Raw genomic sequence first — 22,740 nt, forward strand, 5'->3', positions numbered from 1 at the left:
TTCACCTCTGCCCCAAGCAAGCTACTGACTTTGGAGATACATGATGCTGACTGCATGCAGATCTTCTCAGCAATCTACTCACAGATATGACTCTTCTCTCTGGAAAGAAAAATGTTCGGTGGAAATAGAAATAAACCCAGTTCGGATTTCCTGAAAGATCAGTTTGCTTTAGAGAGTTATCTGCTCACATGACAGTATTTAAACATTGGTGCTCACATCAAGGTTTCCTGGGTAGAGATTGAAAGCTAATATTCAAATCTAGGTCTGTAGGTGTTATGGTAGACTTCTTAATTTTTTTTTTGTTTTACCTCCTAATGAGTTGAAAACATTTACTGTGTCAAAATATTTCTAATCAATAGATACTATTTTCATTGTATGATGTAGTAGCAGAGATATATTTCCAAGCATTAGTTGTATAAGTCAGTAGTGGAATTATAAACAAGGTGATGTTTTATGAATCTGTATAAAAAGTAGGCATATGGCTTCTTTACATATGCACACCCCAGTCACAAAGAAATAGTTGTATTTAAGTATTGTACTAATTCTTCTCTTTCATAAAAATGTTTTCATGTTTACTCAACAGTTTAATTTACCAGAATCTTTGTGCTTCTTTTGCTTATAAATTTAGGAATAGTTGGCTTTTTTGAGTAAGATAGCTATAAAATAATGCTGATTGAAAATTCATAGACAGAACTGAATGCCATACAATTTGAATGTAAAGGGCAGATTCACTAGACTAAATCTTCTGAAGGGAGTAACCATGTTTTCCTAACACTTGTGAAATGTCTTCCCCTCTGTTCTGCCTACTGGGCAGAGTACAAGAAAAGAACTGTGTCCTCAGTGAATTTCTGAGGGATAAATGGAAGGCTATGGTTTATTGTGACCTGCATCTGAAATTTGATCAGCCTTGTAAGTTTGGATTCCATGTAATGGTGCTAGAAATATCTTGCCAATTTGAAGTCAAATAAAATGAATAAGCATCAGTTTACAAAGTGGACACATCCTTTGCAAATTAAGTGGGACTGTTGCTAAAGCCAGATGAATGAACCTGGAATGCACATATTTATAGGAGAAGCCAACTGGAGCTTGAAGTTAAATTTCTGACAAGCAGCTTGGCCAACGTGGTCAAAACAGACAATCAATCCAAGATGCATCAATGCCAGATCCATTTAGCTTTAAGTGAATCATACCACTCAATAATGTGAAAAATATCTCACTGGTAAATCTAATTCTACCTGAATTTTATCTACTGCTTCAGCAGATTTGAATATTATTTTGAGTAATAGAACTATAATTGTGTGAATGTAGTGATTATTTACATTTTCCCTGTGAATACACTCACATGGGTCTTGTTAAGCTGTAATACCCAGCTGAAATACTTTTGTTGTTGCTTGCTCTTTAGTCGCTAAGGCTAACTGCTTAGTCATTAACTCTAAGAGCCTGTTTTCAGACCTTCTGGATAGTAACCCACCAGGATACTACACGTCTGAATAATTCTTAATTAGCTATAAGAAAGTTTGAAGCACAATCTATGGGCCCAGTATAGATATTTTAAGAGAAATGTCTGCCCAGAAGTGAAATATTTGATGCACTCCCTTGGTGGGGTTTGTGTTCTTTATGGGAAATGACTGCTTATATTTTTGAAAGGGAAAATTCTGTTTAGTAGATATTTGAGGTTCAAGAAACTTTGAGAACTCTTGAAAACAAATGCACCAATATTTCTGTAAGCTTAGATAACATATATTAGTACTTATATATAAATAGAGCTATCTAAAAGTGTACAGTTTAGATGATACTAAAATTGGAAATAGAACAAGTCTTGCGCTGAACAATTCAAGCTAAAAAATAATTTCAAAATTTATGTTTGTAAGATTTGGTTTTGAGAAATTAATATGCTCTTTTACAAAATAAAGTGAAGTGAAGTGAAGTGAAGTTGCTCAGTTGTGTCCGACTCTTTGCGACCCTATGGACTGTAGCCTGCCAGTCTCCTCCATCCATGGAATTTTCCAGGCAAGAGTACTGGAGTGGGTTGCCATTTCCTTCTCCAGGGGATCTTCCCAACCCAGGGATCGAACCTGGGTCTCCCACATTGCAGGCAGACGCTTTACCATCTGAGCCATCAGGGAAACCAAAGGGAAGTGAAACACTGGAACGATTACATAGATCAGTGGTTGAGGGGAAGGACAAAACTGAAGGAGGAAATGTTACTATATCAATATTCAAATCTTCTGTAGAGCTTTTCCAAAGGATTTATCTCCTTGGACTTTTCTCATTCAGATATGACTCAACAATTATTTGATGGGCTTAAGGAGAGATTTTTAAAAAGTGACTCTGCAATTCTGCTTTCTCCTTCAACTTAAGTAAAAGTCCCAGATCTAAAGGATGATAAGAGTAATAATTATAGTAATAAAAAATGACAACATGGATATAAACTGCTTCTGATTTTGTTTATTCACATAATTTTTCTAGAATAACATTTTCCAAATTAGCATAACACAAAATGATGTTCCATGTATATAAATATTACTATCTCAAATATAGACACATATAGAGATAAAATGCATATCCAAATCAATTTTGGTAATATGTAATAAACAAAACTAAGGATTTTTGTTTTGTTTTATTTTGATTTTTTTTGGTACTTCTCAGAATATTTAGCATGCAAATGCGTACTATGAACCTCTCAAGCAGAAAAATGGTAAACAACATATGCTAAACCTATTTGACCAGAAAATATTTTTTTAATCTAACCCTCGCCTTTACCGTTGTTATTTTTCATAATAATTTAAATGGACATATCTAAATTTTAGACATATGTTCAGCATATTTATTCACTTATATTGTCTCAGCATGTACACTTATATTTGGGTACTCAATCTTTTGCTATCCAGAGTGTGAAAATAAGTTTAATAATTTATTCCTGTGTAGTGCATTATGTATTGTAATCCTTCAAAGATGATTGCCTGATGTTTGAAGTAAAGGTTCCAATGTTTGAGTATAAAAGATAGGTGTGCATTTAGAAATCATTTATTGAACTAGTCTGATAAAAAAGAGGACAGCTAGAAACAAGAAGCAAGGTATTTGATAATTGGAGCAGAAACAAGCAGTAAATTATTGCAAATTACTGGTCATTCTTTGAATGGAGCTGCTTTTCTTTGTGTGTGTGTGTGTAGCAGAGCTTTATTAAAGTGAAAAGGGGGCAAGAAAGCTTCTGACATAGACATCAGGAAGGGGATGGCTAGTCTTTAGCAAGGCAATTATAGACTTTTTAAATTAGTTATTTCAATAAATCAAAAGAATGTCTCCAAGGTTGCAAACATTTTACCAGACCCACTCCCACAATTTGCATTTTAAAATAACAGGATTAGAACTTAATAATAGCAAGATCTTACCAGACCCACTCCCATAATATAGGTTCTAAACTCTCAGGATTAGTCAGGAGGTTTTCAGGAAGGAGAAACTGTCCTCAAGCAGGGTACATTCTTGTTATATAATCTTTAGTACGGAGTTTAAACTGAGTTGTTTGTTGTATAATCATCAGTTCCTGGTTTAAAGAAAAACCTTTCAGGTGACTAAAGTGAAGGATTGTAGAGAGAAAAAAGAAAAAAAAGGCATTTGTCCTTTCCTCCTCCTTGAGAATTCCAGACCCCTATCTCCTCTTCAAGAGCCCCAGACCCCACCTCTCCTCCTCGGGGAACCTGGACTTCATATCAACCTGCCTAGGAATTGATTCTCTCATTCCCCCCTTTTCTCTTAGAATTATGTTGCCAAGCAAAAGGTGCATCATTTTCATTCCATAATGACTTCTTGCTCTTAAGGGGCATCGTCCCTAAATTGTTGAGACAGCATATTCTCCTAACCCTCATATTGAGGGTCTTTGATCCAGGGGTCCCAAGTAATAGTTAGAGGAGGCTGTGGCACTCGTAGGAAACTGGATAACCATCTGTAACTTAAAAACTTTCAGATGGTTAGAAACAAACCCTCTTCTGCAATTGTAGACACAAGGCAAAACAGTCATTAAACCAAGTTAAAACATAATCAGAATTAAAAGTTACATGATGTCCATAGTTAAGGTACAAGATGTTATTCCAGTCAATTTTAGTATTGTTAGATGTCATCAGATCAAGAAGAGTTGAAGAAAGTCTTTTAATTATTTATTTATTTTTTGGCTTGTAGCCAAATTATGTAACCCATCACTAGTCATAGAAAAAAAAAAATTAAAAAAAGAGTTGCTCAGTCCTGTCCAACTCTTTGCGACCCTGTGGACTGTAGCCTACCAGGGTTCTCTGACCATGGGATGTTCCAGGCAAGAATACTGGAGTGGGTTGCCATTTCCTTCTCCAGGGGATCTTCCCAACCCAGGGATCGAACCCTGGTCTCCCGCATTGGGAGACGCTTTAACCACTGAGCCACCAGGGAAGCCCATGTTATCTCTAGTCATAAGTAAAACTTTATATTAAACATTTGGCTTACTAGTATACCTCAGCTTTATCTGAAGAAATACATTTTTTCTCAAAAATTTCACATGTATGACTTAGAGGTAGAGAATCAGAAGAGACTGAAGTGGAGGTGCTTGTGAACTAGGTGGAAAGCTAGCATGAGGGGATCTGAGAAGGCAAGAGAGTAAACAGTAGGGGAAAGCAACCATTTGCTATAAGAATGTGGAGACAGAGTTTGTCAGTGACTCGACTCAAACATCTTAATGCATTTGGAGAGACCAAAACCAGATTGGAACAAGAGGAACTGGAAACAGCAATGTTGCAACTCTTTTTCCTTACTTTATTTTTTTTTAAAGGGTTCTCTTTAAATACTTCTGTGCTTAAACAGTTCAATAAAAGTAATTGTGTGGGGGTTTTAGAGGCAGATAGGAAAGAGCCACCAAAATGTTGAGGACAATGCTTTCTATATTCTGGTTTACTCAGAGGAATATTTTCAAAGTACAAACTGGACTATATCTTGGGGAAATATTCCATAACTTTTATTTTATTCATTATGAGTATATGTGTGTATGTGTGTGTGTGTGCATGCACATGAACTAAAATATTTATGCTCCCCAAATGGATTTTAGACATCTTTGATGTAACACTAAGGCTTCCCCAGTGGCTCAGACAGTAAAGTGTCTGCCTGCAATGTGGGAGACCTGGATTTGATCCCTGGATGGGGAAGATCCCCTGGAGAAGGAAATGGCGACCCACTCCAGTACTCTTGCCTAGAAAATCCCATGGATGGAGGAGCCTGGTTGGCTATAGTCAATGGGGTGGCAAAGAGTCAGACATGACTGAGTGATGTAGCACTTATTTCACTTTTATGAAAATGGTGATTCTTATAGAAATATAGTGAACTGTGATTAAGGCAGAAGACAGTGAAGAGGAAAAATAACAAATATGGTGTGAATTGAATCAAGGCAGTCCATGGGGTCACAAAGAGTCGGTCATGAGTGAGCAACTGAACTGAACTGAGACAGCAACCTTCTCTCACTCAATTTCTTCACCTATCCTATCAAATGATGATAATAATAGTTCCAAGTTCCAGAGGGTTCTTGCGACAACTCCATGTGTTAATACCTATAAAGGTCTTGGATAGTTTCTGACTTATAATAAGTGTCCAATAAAGCAGCAGCAGCTATTAAAGATTTTGTTTTCGGTGCTATTCTTATAACTATTATAAGTAATAAGCATAACCAACTATATAATTATTTATAATATTTGTTGTTACAAGTGAATATTATAAATATATAATAATATATACAGTTGAATAATTTCAGAAAAGGATATGAATCATAAAAAAAAGCTGTAAAGAGATATAACAAGAAAGGTGGCACACTAGTGAAGGTGGTGAGTTCAGGAAATGGTCTCAAATGATTAGTAATGTAACTTATTTTTTGTTGAAGCGTAGTTGATTTACAATATTATGTTAGCTTCAGCTGTACAGCAGAGTGATTTGGTTATACCTATGCATGCATAAATATTTGTATTCTCTTCTTTTCCACTATAGTTTATTATAAGGACCAGTTATATAGTATATCCTTATGTTTATCTATTTTGTATATACAGTAGTATGCATTTGTTAGTCCCATACTCCCAGTTTATCTCCCTGCCCCCACCCCTGTCAGTAACCATGTTTGTTTTATATGTCTGTAAATTGTTTGTCTTTTGTAAATAAATTCATTTGTACTATTTTTTAGATTTTACATATAAATGATATCATATTATGTTTGTCTTTGTCTGACTTTCTTCACTTAGTATGATAATCTCTAAGTCCATCCATGTTTCTGCAAATGACACTATTTCATTATTTTACATGACTGAGTAACATTCCATTGTGTATAAGTACCATATCTTCTTTATTCATGTCCATCTGTGGATGGACACTTAGGTTGCTTCCAAGTGTTGGCTGTTGTAAACAGTGCAGCTCTGAACACCAGCGTGCCTATATCTGTCAAATCAGAGCCTTTGTCTTTCCTGGATGTATGTCCAGAACTAGACTTGCTGGATCATACGGTGACTCTATTTTCAGTTTAAGGACCCTCCATACTGTTCTCCATAACAGCTGCAACAGTTTACATTCCCACCAACAGTGTAAGAGGGCTCCCTTTTGTTCCATGGCCCTCATGGCCATTCTGACTATAGTGAGGTGATTCCTCATTGTAGTTTTGACTTGCATTTCTCTAATAATTAGTGATGCTGAACATCTTTTTGTGTACATGTTGGCCATCTTTATGTTTTCGTTAGAGAAATGTCTATTTAGATTTTCTAAATAGAAGATTTTTTGACTGGGTTGTGTTTTTGTTGTTGTTTTTGAGTTGCATGTACCATTTATTTTTACTTTTAATTCTATGTAGCAGAATTATTTTAATACACATGATAGCAAGAATTGCCTAATGTTACATGAAAATTCTCAGCATAGATTTATGGGTCAGTCTGGACTAAAATTTAAACAAAATTAGAAAATAGGTGTTACTCTCAAGTGCTTATTATTTGTATATTTTAATGGTATTCTAATATTTCATTGTATATCAATGGAACAGATATTGAATAATAATCTCAAGATTGAATTATCAAAATTAAATGTTGAAGAGTTCAAATTGAACATATTAGCAGTCCATAGAAATATAGAGCTATCCATTTTGTTTCAATTTTATTATAATATTGATGAAAAGAGAACAATGAAGCTTGCCAAATTAAAAAGCATTAAAGCATTTAGTGTACTAGTTATAAAGCCATGTAGAGAGCCCACATTTTTATCATATCATTAGGTACAAGTGAATGAGATATTTACTATTTCATAGTCTAGCATGCTTCAGATAGACTCAGTCTAAATTTGTGTTTACTCAGCAAAAAGTTCAATTTAACTACTCACATTCAGATATTTTGGGACCAAATGAATAGCAAAATATCCATGCTTTTTACATTTTGAGGCTTAAATTCATTGAATTTGTTTTCTATATTCATCCAATTAGTTATTCTTTATAAATGAATATAGCTAAATTAGAGTTAGGGGGATTCATTCTGAATAGTCATTGAGTAATATATATATATATAAATCAGCTTCCCTGGTGACTCAGTGGTAAAGAATCCACTTGCCTATATTTGCAAATGTGGGAGACTTGGGTTCGATCCCTGGGTCAGGAAGATATCTTAGAGAAGGAAATGGCAACCCACACCAACACTTTCATCTAGAAAATCCCATGGACAGAGGAGCCTGGCATGCTGCAGTGCATGGAATTGCAAAGAGATAGGCACAAATTAGTGACTAAACAAAAATCAAATATAAACCACATTTTTTAATATATGGGAAATATGAACAAAATAATAATGAATATACTGATCTGTAGGATAGTCTAAAAAATCTATTCTACAGAGAGCAGGCTCATAATTACTTAGAAATACAAATGTTAAGTTGGAATGAAAATATCTCAGCAGTTTAATTTGGAAATGCATATGTGTAGGTTCTATCTTGTTTTTATAAATAACTGACTATTTTGATGGTTTCAAGACACAGTTGCATAATAATTGCATATCTGTCATAATTGAAAGCATGAGTAAACCAAAATCTATGCAAGTAGGGGCACAGCCCCACCCCTCAGAATAATTGCACATTCTGTCATGTCTTATTGCTTAAGTAGTACAAAAAGGAAAGAACAAAAATAGACTTCACAAATCAGTCATACTCAGAAAAAATTGAAATTAAATAGCAGCAAATGAATACTACTAGAATACTCACATACTTTTCATAGATTAAAAAGAATAAACAATGCACATATGCTTGCTTTACTTATTAGCTAGTATTATGATTGACATCTTACTAAAACCCAAAATTTGTCAATCAGTAAATCTTAACACTACTCTGTAAATGTGAGCTACAGAGAAACTTAAGAGATAATCTCTAACTTCAAGGAGTTTATAGTTAATTAAAAATACAACCTCATTGTTCAGTATTACATGAATGCTTTTAAATTAACAGAGTATTGCATTAAGCTAATTAAAAAGTATTATTGTAATTGAATGCTTAGAAACTACAGCAACAGGCATTGTAGAAATGGAAGGAAATATATGTACATACATATACATATGTATATGAGCATAAGCTTATATGATTCAAACACTACTGATATTTATAGTTGAAATCCAAAGATAAAATAGGGTGTTTAAACTATGTTTAAAACATCTCTCTTCTGTTTTGATGATTAGAGAAATGCAGACATAGATTATATCCTAAATGCACGTAGGCCAAAAGAGAGCAAGAAATACAAAATAGAGATGGGTAGAGGTCTTCACAGAAGAGATTCTAGACATGGTTGGTTTTTAGCTGCATTTTCAAACAGGAGGCCACCTGAGTTCAAATGGGCTTAAGTTTTTCTAATTCCAGGTGAAGGAAAAACTGTATTCATAGGTATGGATATAGATGAGGCAAGCGGTTTGTATAAAGGATAGCAAATGAATTGGAGTTGCTGCTAAGGGGCATTGTAGAGTAATGAATCCAGAAAAGAGAAATAGAAATAAATTTGAAGAACCCTGAGAATATAAATAATAATAACGATAGCAAGGGTTTGACTTTTTGATGTGTGGAATATGTTCACATGCATTGTCACATACAATGAGACACATACAACCTTCTGAGGCAGAAATGTGACTACCATTTTGCCTTTCAATGAAAGGTTTAATGTTTCTTACTCTTCATAAAATGGAAATAACATGATACCTCTCTCTGGGCTGCTTTATAAATTAAATTTTACATGTATTATAAGTAGCATATCAGGGTGCTTGGTATATTCCAGAGATTTAATAAGTAATTCTGATATTTTAAAAAAAGCAATTTTTAAAATAAAATTTAAATAAAGTTAAAATTAAAAAATATAGTTTTTTAAAAATAAAGTTTAAAGGTGTTTCCCCGGCAGTGCGTAGCTAAAAAGTAGCAAGACTAAGACTGTGTTAAAGTCTTTTGACTCCACGTTGATTTTTTTCTTTATATACTGCACTTCTATTTTTATATGAAAGATGCCAGATTTATAAATTGAAATTTCATTTAACTAACATGAATTTCTCAAATTGTAAATTTTATTAAAAGAAAACAGAACCTCCTTGCTCTTTTTTTAACTCTCAAGTTCATATTTATTATAAGCAAAATACAAATCAACATAAAGGAAAATGCCATCATCTTTGTGAACTCAAGAATAATCCAGTCAATTCAGAGTCTGCTCAGCCATGATGGAAGCTCTACCTTCCCATTTCTACCTGGTTGGGTCTCAGGTCTAGGAGGCGTATCTGTTGCCATGGCATTATTGGAAAGGGGTATGTGGTACTTGGAGGTCGTTGTCTGTTAAGCTGTTTCATCTGAGCTATCTGTTCCCTTGTCTGATGAGCAGGGTGATGACTGTACTCTCCAGTTAGTGCTCCTGGGGCTTTTGCAGGACTACAGGCTTTTGTCCTCAGCGGCTGCCTCGGCTCTCTTAGAGAAGTATGGGAACACCTGAATGCTCTGTTGGAGGCACATCAGTCAGTTCAGTCGCTCAGTCAGGTCCGACTCTTTGTGACCCCATGGACTGCAGCATGCCAGACTTCCCTATCCATCACCAACTCCCGGAGTTTGTTCAAATTTTTATCCATCGAGTTTTGCTCAAACTCATTTTCACTGCTCAAGCTCATGTCCTTCGTTGGAGGCATAGAAATGCTTTAAACTATCTTTACCTGGACATGCTCCTACATCAGCCATCTCCACTACATCACATCACTCTCTCTATTCACCACTGTAAATATTTATGCTAATTTTATGCTAATTTTTAACTGCGGAATGAAGCACAATTTCTCTCTGCAGTAATGCCCCTGAAACCGCCTGTGGTTTCTGCTATTGTGCCATCTTGTTGGTGAAGACAAGGAGTAGATAAGGGCACAAAACCCCTTCTGTGGAAACACAATGATATCTCTCATGCTTATGAAATGAAGCAGGATACAAAGTCTAGAGACAAATCTATAATAAAGCGCTCAACTGTTTTTTGAGAAAGACACCGAAACAGCTTAATGGTGGAAAATACAGTCCTTTCACTAAACCATCCTGAAACTAGGTAGATGTGTAAAACATAAGTAACTTCAACCCCTGTATTGCTCCATAAACAATAATTAATTTGAGATATATTATAGACCCAAACATAAAATATCTTTTCTTTTGAAAACGATGTTTAAGACTGGAAAAGATTTCTTAGACTGTACACAAAAAGCACTAGCCATTAAAAAATGCTGAAAATGAATATTTCTTTACCAAAATTTAAGTAATTTTCTCACAAACACAAGACAATGAAAATAAAATTTATATACTGATAAACATTGGCAATGGGTGTATCTGACAAAAGGCATTATTTAGAATATACAGTGAGGTTCATGATTACATAATAAAGGTAACAGCCCAATAACAAATAAAACTTGACAAAAGATTCGAAGACACAATTAGCACAAGAGGAAATTCACCTACAAGACTCTCAACAGCCTTACTCATTAGTGAAATGCAAATTAAAACTACAATGAGACACTGCTAGGTATTTAACAGAATGGATATCTTTCTGTGGAGGTGGAGCAACTACAATTCTCATATAATACTTGCACGTTTCTTATGTAGTTAAAATTACATCTCTCCTATGAACTAGTAATTTTTATTTGTGAGGATTTATCCAAGATAAATGAAATTAAAATGCCCCCAAACTTTCATACAAAAGTGTTCAAGGCAGGTTTATCCCTAATAGTGAACAACTGTAGCATGAAAAAATGTCCACAAACAGGAGAATGGATAAGAAAAGTGCTATATATTCATATAATAAAATATTGCTTAGCAATATTATACATGCATGTAATAACATGAATGGATCTCCAAAATGTCATGTTGAATGGAAGAATTCAGAATCTAAATAGTATGATTGGATTATGTTGTGCTTAAATATGGGAAAACTGATATCTTACACTGATAGTAATTAGAATAGTATTTTCTGAGTATGATAAATATTAATTGCAAAAGGCAGTAAGTAACTGAGGTTATAGAAATGTCCTCTATCTTTATTGGGTATAGGACAAGGATGAATTTATTTGTCAAAATGATTCTAGCTCTGTGATTTATATCTGTGCATTTCATTATACACTAATTATAACTCAAAAATGGTGTTGAATTTAATTTTTTAATTAAAAATGCTTTGGGAAAGCTATAAAAAGTTGGTGAATCTAGGTAGGTAGAAAGTAGATAACTTTTGAGTAGACTTTGATGATATTCAGTGAGTTCTTTAGCTATCCAACTTTTAATTGAAAAGCTATTTATAGTACTTTTTCTACATAGCACAAGGGGTAGAAATAGTGAATAATTGGAAGTGATAAAATAGTTGGAGAAAAGTGACCTCATTTATTTAAAAAACTGTATTTAAAACTAACCTCAATAACTTATTTGGTCTCCAGAGTCTCCTTTATCTGGAAGGATTCTAGCAAGAAGTGGATGCTAGTTTTTCAGAGATGCCTTCAAGAAGATTCTCATATTGCACAATGAATGTAAATAAATTAAAAAAGCACCTAGAAATACAAATGTTTGGCTATGAAAACTTCATTTGGATATAGTTCTTTGTATGGAATACCAAGATTTTTTTTTTCTCAATACCATTGATTGGCCATGAAATATAGGCTCAAATAAAACTAACATCACCATGATATTGAGATAGCATATGATTTCAATTTATTGACAGTGGGACTGGTTCTGACTCCTTTATCGCAACAACACAAATACCATACAAAATGAAATAAAACAAACAGTTGATTCATTCTAATGTAATTCCTGAGGTCAGAACTGACAGGAAATTCATGATTTTTTTTTTTTTTTTTTTTTTTTAAATATTATTTTATTAGTTGGAGGCCAATCACTTTACAACATTTCAGTGGGTTTTGTCATACATTGACATGAATCAGCCATATAGTTACACGTATTCCCCATCCCGATCCCCCCTCCCACCTCCCTCCCCACCCGACTCCTCAGGGTCCTCCCAGTGCACCAGGCCCGAGCACCTGACTCATGTATCCCACCTGGGCTGGTGGTCCGTTTCACCATAGATAGTATACATGCTGTTCTTTCAAAACATCCCACCCTCACGTTCTCCCCCAGAGTTCAAAAGTCTGTTCTGTACTTCTGTGTCTCTTTTTCTGTTTTGCATATAGGGTTATCGCCACCATCTATCTAAATTCCGTATATATGTGTTAGTATGCTGTAATGTTCTTTATCTTTCTGGCTTACTTCACTCTGTATAATGGGCTCCAGTTTCATCCATCTCATTAGAACTGATTCAAATGAATTCTTTTTAACGGCTGAGTAATATTCCATGGTGTATATGTACCACAGCTTCCTTATCCATTCATCTGCTGATGGGCATCTGGGTTGCTTCCATGTCCTGGCTATTATAAACAGTGCTGCGATGAACATTGGGGTGCACGTGTCTCTTTCAGATCTGGATTCCTCAGTGTGTATGCCTAGAAGTGGTATTGCTGGGTCATATGGCAGTTCTATTTCCAGTTTTTTAAGAAATCTCCACACTGTTTTCCATAGTGGCTGTACTAGTTTGCATTCCCACCAACAGTGTAAGAGGGTTCCCTTTTCTCCACACCCTCTCCAGCATTTATTGCTTGTAGACTTTTGGATAGCAGCCATCCTGACTGGCGTGTAATGGTACCTCATTGTGGTTTTGATTTGCATTTCTCTGATGATGAGTGATGTTGAGCATCTTTTCATGTGTTTGTTAGCCATCTGTATGTCTTCTTTGGAGAAATGTCTGTTTAGTTCTTTGGCCCATTTTTTGATTGGGTCGTTTATTTTTCTGGAATTGAGCTTCAGGAGTTGCTTGTATATTTTTGAGATTAATCCTTTGTCTGTTTCCTCATTTGTTATTATTTTCTCCCAATCTGAGGGCTGTCTTTTCACCTTACTTATAGTTTCCTTTGTTGTGCAAAAGCTTTTAATTTTCATTAGGTCCCATTTGTTTATTTTTGCTTTTATTTCCAATATTCTGGGAGGTGGGTCATAGAAGATCTTGCTGTGATTTATGTCGGAGAGTGTTTTGCCTATGTTCTCCTCTAGGAGTTTTATAGTTTCTGGTCTTACATTTAGATCTTTAATCCATTTTGAGTTTATTTTTGTGTATGGTGTTAGAAAGTGTTCTAGTTTCATTCTTTTACAAGTGGTTGACCAGTTTTCCCAGCACCACTTGTTAAAGAGATTGTCTTTTTTCCATTGTATATCCTTGCCTCCTTTTTCTCATGATTTTTAATAATGCTGTTGGCCTAGAGTCTGGCTCTTTTCTTTTCCTTTTTTTCTCTCAAGCTCTCTCACAATTCACTTGCTCTTTTTTGCTTTCCTCTAGTTCTCTCGGTTTGGGTCTTATTTTACTTCTGGAGAGGTTAGAGAAAGGCATTTCACATCTTTTGATTTGATAATATAAGAGAAAAGAGAAGCGTGTCTCTCCCCTTAAGCCAAAAATAAATAAATAAATAAATCCAAACTATGATTACCCTAAGTTGGATCAGAAGACATCTCAGAATGAAACAATATAGATGAACTACTATGATTTATCTCGTCTACATCATATGTTACCCACATGATGGGAAGACTGGGACTTGGGAGGAGAAGATGGGACTGAGAACTATGATTTTTATTTACTCCAGGACCACAAATGTTGGGAAGAAGTTAGTTTCTCCAAGGATGTGAAATAAACATTACCAGAGTAACTGAACAGGGATGCTAGGTGGATCTAAACAACAGACAGAGATATTACTATAGATATAGGTACAGATATAGGTATAAATTATTCTTGATATATCTATCGAGACACTCCTGTGAATACTAAGTACTCTGTCAGTTAGGGTCCAGTAAGGTAACAAGCACCAAGCTAGTAATACAAAGGGAAAATGTACTAAAAATAAAAATTGTTAACCAGTGACAAGGAATTATTATCTAAGAGGTCTAAAGTCCCAAAAATGTAGGAAAAGCAGATATATGGATCAGCTATTACCTCAAATGCTAAGAGAGAGCATCTGAGGAAGGAAGCAAGCTGGAGGAGGCCTGTATCCTCCCAAAGCTGAGGTTCAAACCTCATTCCAAGAGATGTAACTGTGGTCCTTTAGATGACAGAAATGGTTGCTGAGGTGCTGTGGGTCAGAACTGGCAGCAGATGAAATAAAACCAAAAAGCCATACTAGAGTCCCTAGGATCCTTTTGGCCTGCTGGAACCACTAACAGTGAAGACTCCCTCCAGGATACTGACGTTTTCTGGGAAGCATCCTTCCGGGCTGCCGCTGAAACTTACTGGGAGACTTCCTGACAGTACGCTGGAACAACTCACTGGAGACAGCGCTCCATTGGCTGCGCTGCTCAACTCCATCTACTAGGGGCTGGGGGGCAAAAAAGCAGCGTATTAGTTACATTAAAAGAAGAGAAGCCTCTTCATGTTGCAGTGTCTCTCCAGGCCTATTAGTCAAAAATTGGGCCAGCTGCTAAAGGAGAAATGTTTACAGGATCGAACTGAATTGTGCAAAGAAGAGTAGTTGTGGAACAAAGCTAAGCAACTAAATAAATTGATAACTGACACACATCATTTTTGCCTTATCAGTCTCTTCTCCTTCTGCAGTCAAATAGCATGGAAAGTTGAATCATACCTTAGAAACATTTTACTCATTTGCCGCAAGACCTCACTGTCATAGGCTAAAAATACTCAAATCCTGTGAAATACCAGTACCGTTACTCCTATACTTCTAGTAAAAGAAACAACAGCTACTATTTTTAAGATATGCCAATCATTGAACAAAATGCTTTATTTAATTAATATTTAAAACAACTTTATGACCATCTAAATTTATTAACCCCATGTTAGTGATTAGTAAATTTAGATATAAAGTGTTTGAGGTCAGGGAACAAAAGAACGGAGATTCAAATCTGTGAATGTCCATGTACTGCACATTCACACCCTGCAGACAGTTCTCCATGAGAATGTCTAGATTGCTTGGTGATCTTGGAGTCCAAAACATGGAACATAATGAACAAATGTTAAGTAGTATTTGATGCAGAAAGCCTAGACAGTTACTTCATCCCATGTGTAATGAATGGTCTTATTGGAAGAGTACTGAACACAGCATATCAGGTGTTACAAAACTGAATATGCATATAGGAGCCAGGATAATAGTGCCTAACATGGAAGTGATATTATCATGACATGTTACCCATTCGTGGAGATTGGAGGGTGCATGTCCATATCTGAAGGATCAGTGGATCCTTAGTCTTACTGAATGACGACATCAGATAATAGAACCAAGTTGACATGATTTTTTTTAAACAAAAGATGTTTATATGAAATAATCTAGCTTTTAAATGTTGCCAACTAATTAAGACATTTTAAAGAAGATATTGTTGGATCAAATAAGACCTGCCAGTAATGGCCTGTGTTCCAACAGTTTGATGCCTCTGTCCTTTAGTTATTTCAGTATAGAAACCATCTTGTCCTTGGGGCAAGAAATATTCAGAATCCAATGTTGAAGACTTCCTGTTATCTTAATAATTGGCAAGACAAGTGTCTGCTTCTGTGACTCCTTTTAACTCTTTGACCTTACAGAAGAGTGCCATATTTGTTCAGTCTGATAGTCCATCCCATTGGCATATAGAGAATTCTGCTTGGCCTGGAAATTATTCAGCCTTCTTCCAGGGAATTTGTAAAACTTCACACTGATTCATTATATATCAGTTTCAGCTTAACTTGTTTCCTTTTTATTATGAAAAGATTAAAATGTTAAAGAAAGAAACCCTAGAACAATCGATTCTTCTGTACTCATTACCCAAATTCGGAATTATCAAGATTTTATCACATTAGTTTCATGTATTGTTTTCTCACTTTTACTGAAACATTTTTTTAAAAATTCCAAATATCATGATATTTAAACCTTATATATTTAAACATACATCTCTAAAAAGCAATATAATTTTATAAGATTGATTATCCCAGTGCCTTTAGTCCATCTATCAAAGGTAACAATATTTCATTCATCCCATGTTCTGCTTTTTTCTCTTTGCCTTCTTGTGGTATTTTTTTTTACTGTGTTCTCTTTCCCTTGTATTTCTTGTTAATGGATGTTAGCTCTAGAAACATGGTTGGGATCAGGGTTTAGTAAGAATACTTCAAGGAGGTGCTGTGTGCAGTTTAGCTTTCTGAAAGCAATCTCATTGCTCTCATCTTTGTGGCACAGCAGTTCAGGGTATCCTCCAATTACCAACAACCATTTTATTTTCTTACAACCCTGAGAGTGTTTTATTTGAAATCACAGGCAAACAAAGCAAATTCACAGTGGGCAGTTTGCTTTTGATCTTTCCTTCCTTTTTCACTATGACCATCTATCATTCAATGCTTTTTGAGAGTTTTCTTCTAGGACTTATTCTCATCCTCCCTTCTAAAAGTCTTTGAAAATTGTCTTTCTCCATTCCCAAAGAATAGGTGTCTCAGGAGTATATGTAACACAGAAATGCACCTAGAAAGAATTTAATTCTAAAAGACTGTGCTCCTCAAAATAAATCAGTACCTGTCCATCAGCTTTATCTATATTTACTTATACTTTGAAAATTGCTAGCCCCCAGGACAACACTGTGGTAGCATCTTTCCTTTTACTTTCATCTAAATATCCTCTATTGGAGAGAAAATAAAAGGAAAAGGATCTGAGTGTTTTAATAGCTGGGTTGATATTAATACTCAGATGCTAGCTGATTGTCAGTAGCTTGCAGTGAGATTGAATATTGGTACCCATCAATTACCATGGAGGAGAGTTATCCTAGTGATTCCTGTTGGAGATCATCTTATTCCTCTGACTTCATTAGATTAGAAGAACATTGCTCTTGCTTTTGCTGTAGGTTGGTTACATTACAATGATATTTTGCTATTGGTTGACAAAGAGGGATGTGTTGCATGTTCTTTTCTTCCCTATTCTTAGCCTTCTCCCTAAGTGAGGTTAGTCTTAGCTTACTCCATATCTGTTGTTCAGAAGAACCAAGAAACAAATGTAGTATTGTTGTTGTTGTTTAGTCTCTAAGTCATGTCTGACTCTTTGATATCCCATGGACTGTATCCCCCAGAATGCTCTGTCCACAGGATTTTCCAAGTAAGAATACTGGGCCGCCATTTCCTTTTTCACGGTATCTTCCTGACCCAGTGATCTGACCCATATCTCCTGTGCATCTCCTGTGTGTCTCCTGCATTGCAGACAGATTCTTTTACTGCTAATCCACATTCAACCTAGGAATTATAGTACAACTGCATTTGGAGATTTATTTTAGACTATCACCTCAAATAAGTTCAGTTCAGTTCAGTTGTGTCCAACTCTTTGTGACCCCATGAACCGCAGCACACCAGGCTCCCTGTCCATCACCAACTGCTGGATCTACCCAAGCCCATGTCCATTGAGTCGGTGATGCCATCCAGTCATCTCATCCTCTGTTGTCTCCTTCTCCTCCTGCCTTCAATCTTTCCCAGCATCAGGGTCTTTTCCAATGAGTCAGCTCTTCACATCAGGTGGCCAAAGTATTGGAGCTTCAGCTTTAGCATCAGTCGTTCCAATGAACACCCAGGACTGATCTGTTTTAGGATGGACTGGTTGGATCTCCTTGCAGTCCAAGGGACTCTCAAGAGTCTTCTCCAACACCACAGTTCAAAAGCATCAATTCTTCAGCACTCAGCTTTCCTTATGATCCAACTCTCACATCCATACATAACCACGGGAAAAACCATAGCCTTGACTAGACGGACCTTTGTTGGTAAAGTCTCTGATTTTTACATGAATATAATTTTTCCTAATTGTTTTCAATTCTTCATCTTTTGATTCCTAAGTTACTAATTTGAACACAACTATAAACTTTATATTTAATAAAAGACTTCATCTCTCTCTGCATGCGCATGAGCATATCTTTCAGAAATTTCTTTCTGCTAAACTATGTGTATATTCTGAGAAATGTACAGAAGGTGCCCAAGAGTTATGAGAAGAGATGACACCCTCTGTTAGTTTGCTAGATCTGCCATAACAAAATACTATTAGTAGGTGACTGAGGCAATGTAAATTTATTTTTCCCATTGTTCTGGGTGCTGGAAGTCCAAGATCAAAGTGTTAGCAGGTCTGGTTTTCCCTGAGGACTCTCCTTGATTTCCAGATGACCACATTTCTACTGTGTCCTCATGTGGCCATTTCACTGATATTTCTTTCTCTTATTTTAAGCGCACCAGTCATACTGAATTAAGCCCCTACCCTTATGACCTCACTTCATACTTACCTTTGGTGGGCCCTATCTCCAAAATACTGTTACATTGGGAGTCAAGGCTTCAGTGTATGAATGTGGGAGAACACAATTCAGTTCATAACCTGCCCTTGAGAGTACTTTTTCTGGTCTATAACTGTTTATGTAAAATAAACCATCTGAACTATGTGGGTTCTACATTCCAAGTATGCTTGCCAAAGTCTGAATGTATATTTGTTAGCAGACTTGGCTCTCTGCCTGATAGTTTGTAGCTGAATCATATTTACATTTGATCAGAGTTGACTGGGGGAATAATTCAAAGGTTTATCCTGTTTTTTGTGTGTTTGTGCACATAATCATTTAATTATTTCTGGTTTTGATGATTCAATAAAGTGATGCCCTCTACACTGTTACTCTCACCCCTTACAAAGAATGAACACAACAGATATTTGGATCCATTTTTATGTCTGAAAATCCACTCTTTTATTTTTTAAATGACATTATTCCTGTGAAGGATAGCACTTTTTTAGCTACTTGTCTCCATGTATAAATTTTAAGGAAATCCACAGTGGCTCAGCAGTATATAATCTGCCTACAAGGCATAAGATCGCCTGCAAAGCAGGAGATGCTAGTTCGATTCCTAAATCAGGAAGATCCCTTGCAGAAGGAAATGTCAACCCACTCCAGTATTCTTGCCTGGAGATTCCCTTGGAAAAATGAGTCTGGTGGGCTATCGTCCATGGGGTTGCAAGAGTTGATCCTGACTTAGCAACAAAACTACCACTGCTACATAAATTTTAAATTCTTTTCTTACTGCATGCATGGTAAGTTAGAAAAAGTGATCAGTATTATAGTTTTAGTAGTTCCTTGAGATTCAATGAAAGGGAGGCTCAAATATAAGCAGCGTATTAAATTAGGTAAAGAAAAATTGTCAATAACAGAAATAAAATAGGATTGTGACTTGTGTATAAAAATATGAATGAAAAATGAGTGAATTGGTGATTGAATTTTGTCAAAATTATGTCCATTCAATGTGGGAGCAATATTCTTAATTGAAAAAAGTTGGCTAGTAGTCTCTTAAAATAATAGTTCTGGAGAATAATAATTCTGGAGAATTTTTTAATGTCATAATACTGTTTATGTATAACACAATTTCCAGTACTGACTGCATAAAAATCATTAAGTTTGGGGTCAAAGCTGTATTTCTGAAAGAGTTTTTATTCTTAAAAAAGACTCTTGCTAAAGAAAACTCACATTCATACACTGTGGTGATTTGTTCCAAAGTCTTACAACTTCAGACAAACTGAATCCCAAACTGTCTCCTGTCTGCCACCGGCTAAGACAATTAGCAATAATTTAGAGTAATGAAATTAGACACTACTCAGGATAAATGGATGCCTTTGGTTTGCATGATAAGCTGTAACTCTGTGATGAGTGTGAAACTTTATGTGCCAGACAGAAGGAATTGTCACCTTGATTTTTTCTTTTTTGAAGTCTGTCCCAGACCAGTTCAACTGTTAAATTTCAATTAAACTAAATGTGGTCAGAAAAACAACACACAAAAAATTGGAAATGTAAGTATATTTCTTTTATCTAGCCTGAGCTGTTGGCAAAGTAAACTGGCTTTTCCATACTTGGCATTTATTAATAATATTTTGAATACCATTGTGCTTTTTAAGCTGAGTGTGGTGGAATTCTCTTGTGGGATTATTAAATGAGTCGATTTGCATTCTAATGAGAACAAATGTTTGGGATTGCATTGTTAAAATGCTAAAACGGTGTGTGTATAATTATTTTGCAGCTTAGATTCGCGGAACTCATTTCCCCAAACTCCTTTTTTTAAATAACTAAAGAGTCAGAGCCTACTGGCGGCTGGAGGGGAGGTGATTAGGGTAATTTAAACTGTTCACAAATGACTTTGCCACGGAATGAAAGCATTTCTTTGGCTTTGCCCGGCTCCTTTCATTATCTTTAAGCGGCCGCAGTGTTGAGTCCCATAAGAAGTCTCACCAAGCTCTCTTTCCTTGTACAGTTTCTCATTTGTATTGATTAATCATTTTGTAATTCCATTCTAGGTTGACTTGCTCATCTTTAAGGCATTTGCTGCTTTTTCTTTGCTTGTCTATCCTGTAACGGTTATGTTGTCTGCTCTAATACCTTAGCTTTATCACTGCAAGTCAAGCTTTAAAACATTAATCCCTTCATGCTTTAATTTCATATTCTATTACCAGAATGAATGCAAATACTGTTTCCTTTTTCTCCTTTTTAATCATCTTTACTACAGCTGTTGCATATGGGCCAATAGTAAAGTAAGCTTTTATTATTTAGAGTATAACTCTTTTAAAAATAGTTTTTCAACTCTCTTTCTTTAGCTTAAAATCTTGTTGACAAAATACACATGCTTACTGAAAAAATATCTATAGCCTTAACACTTACTTTGTTGTCACCAGTTTCTAATAAAATAAACATATTGTGATTTAACAGTCTTAAGATACTACTAGTACCAGTAAAAATGTTTAGCTATCATTTTTTTAAGTATTTTGATGATTAACCTTGACCTGAGGAATTCATTCTGGTGACAAAGTTTTGGAACAATAATGATTTTTTATTTCTTGCATCATGCAGTTCGAAATTTGGAAACTAAAGAAAATATAGTCCACCTTACTCTTTCTGTAGATAAAGATTGAGAATCCAAAAAAATTAAGTAATTTTCTTACAAACAAGAAATTATTTCACATATATTTATTTTTTACAAAAGCAATTAAACTAAGTCCTGTTTCATAATTTTATGTTGTGATGACCAGTGCTTTATTATTAAGTAAATGATACTTTGCATTTACTGCATAAAGTGCTTAATTTATATATGTATATACATATGCATATTATACATACATATGCATATCATATATGCATTTGTGCATGTGCACATATGTATATGTAAATACAAATCATATATTATGTACAAATATGGCTGTATATAATATGCAATTGAAATTGGCTGTATATAATATACAATTGAAATTGAAAATATTGATTAGTGTATTACTTTGAAAAAACACAAAAGTGAAAATCAGTAAAACATAATTATGACAGATGCTGATTAATGCAATGGAAATAGGTGGCTTCAATTAAAACAAATGTTAAAATTGATGCTATTCTAATATATTTAAATGGCAGTTAATTAATATGCTGATGGTTATTCTTTTCTTGAGACATTAATTAAAGCTTGTGATAATTGATGTCAAGACTTTTGTAATCTAAAAATTGGTACCTTTATTTAAAGTCAATCTTTGATGATTTCAAGAACTTAAAATTTGTAGAATGTGGCATGTTTTACGAAGTACAGTTACAAAAATGGAAAAGCTTATTCACCCATAACCCTAATTTAGCTATTGTTACAATTTTCCATTGAGAGATCATTTAGGATTCATTTGTTTACAGGATATAAGCAGAAACACAGCACAGATAATTTTATACAGAACAGTGAAATGCTTTTAGTGCAAATAGCTGAAAAGAATAGATGTGGAACTGACCTAAGCTATGCATATTGGCTTCATCTGTGTTAGTGACCTCATTCCAAGACAGCTTCCTTGGATCACATTGTTTTCTAAAGATAATCAGCAGCCTCTGGGAAGAATGGGGAATAGATGCTAGCAAGGAGGCCCCCAAATATCCACTATATGAAATTATCAATAAGCATTTTAAGTTTACTCTACAGGCTCTACTTCCTCATTTTCTGTCTTTGTCTCTATTTTTTTTCCCCCCACAGTATGTGCTTTCACCATGTGATTGATAGAATGCATGAAGGAAACAGTACCTGATAGAATGAACTGAAGTAAATGCAAATTATTCTATATTCACTTCATCTTATTTTCAGACTTAAGATACATGGCAGATATATGCATCACAAACAACATCTTCTCTTGTACACAGGAAAATTACAAACTTTGTTCTCTAAAACTTTGAATC

At 35.1% G+C, this 22,740-nt stretch overlaps 1 pseudogene; it reads right to left on the bottom strand.

Annotated features, from left to right (window-relative positions):
- LOC136158541 (mitochondrial adenyl nucleotide antiporter SLC25A23 pseudogene) overlaps window positions 1-14,890 on the bottom strand; it is a 33,075-nt pseudogene extending 18,185 nt beyond the window's left edge.
- Between the last annotated feature and the right edge of the window lie 7,850 nt (window positions 14,891-22,740).

The sequence above is a fragment of the Muntiacus reevesi genome, chromosome 1, assembly GCF_963930625.1.
Source record: "Muntiacus reevesi chromosome 1, mMunRee1.1, whole genome shotgun sequence".
Lineage (NCBI taxonomy): Eukaryota > Metazoa > Chordata > Mammalia > Artiodactyla > Cervidae > Muntiacus > Muntiacus reevesi.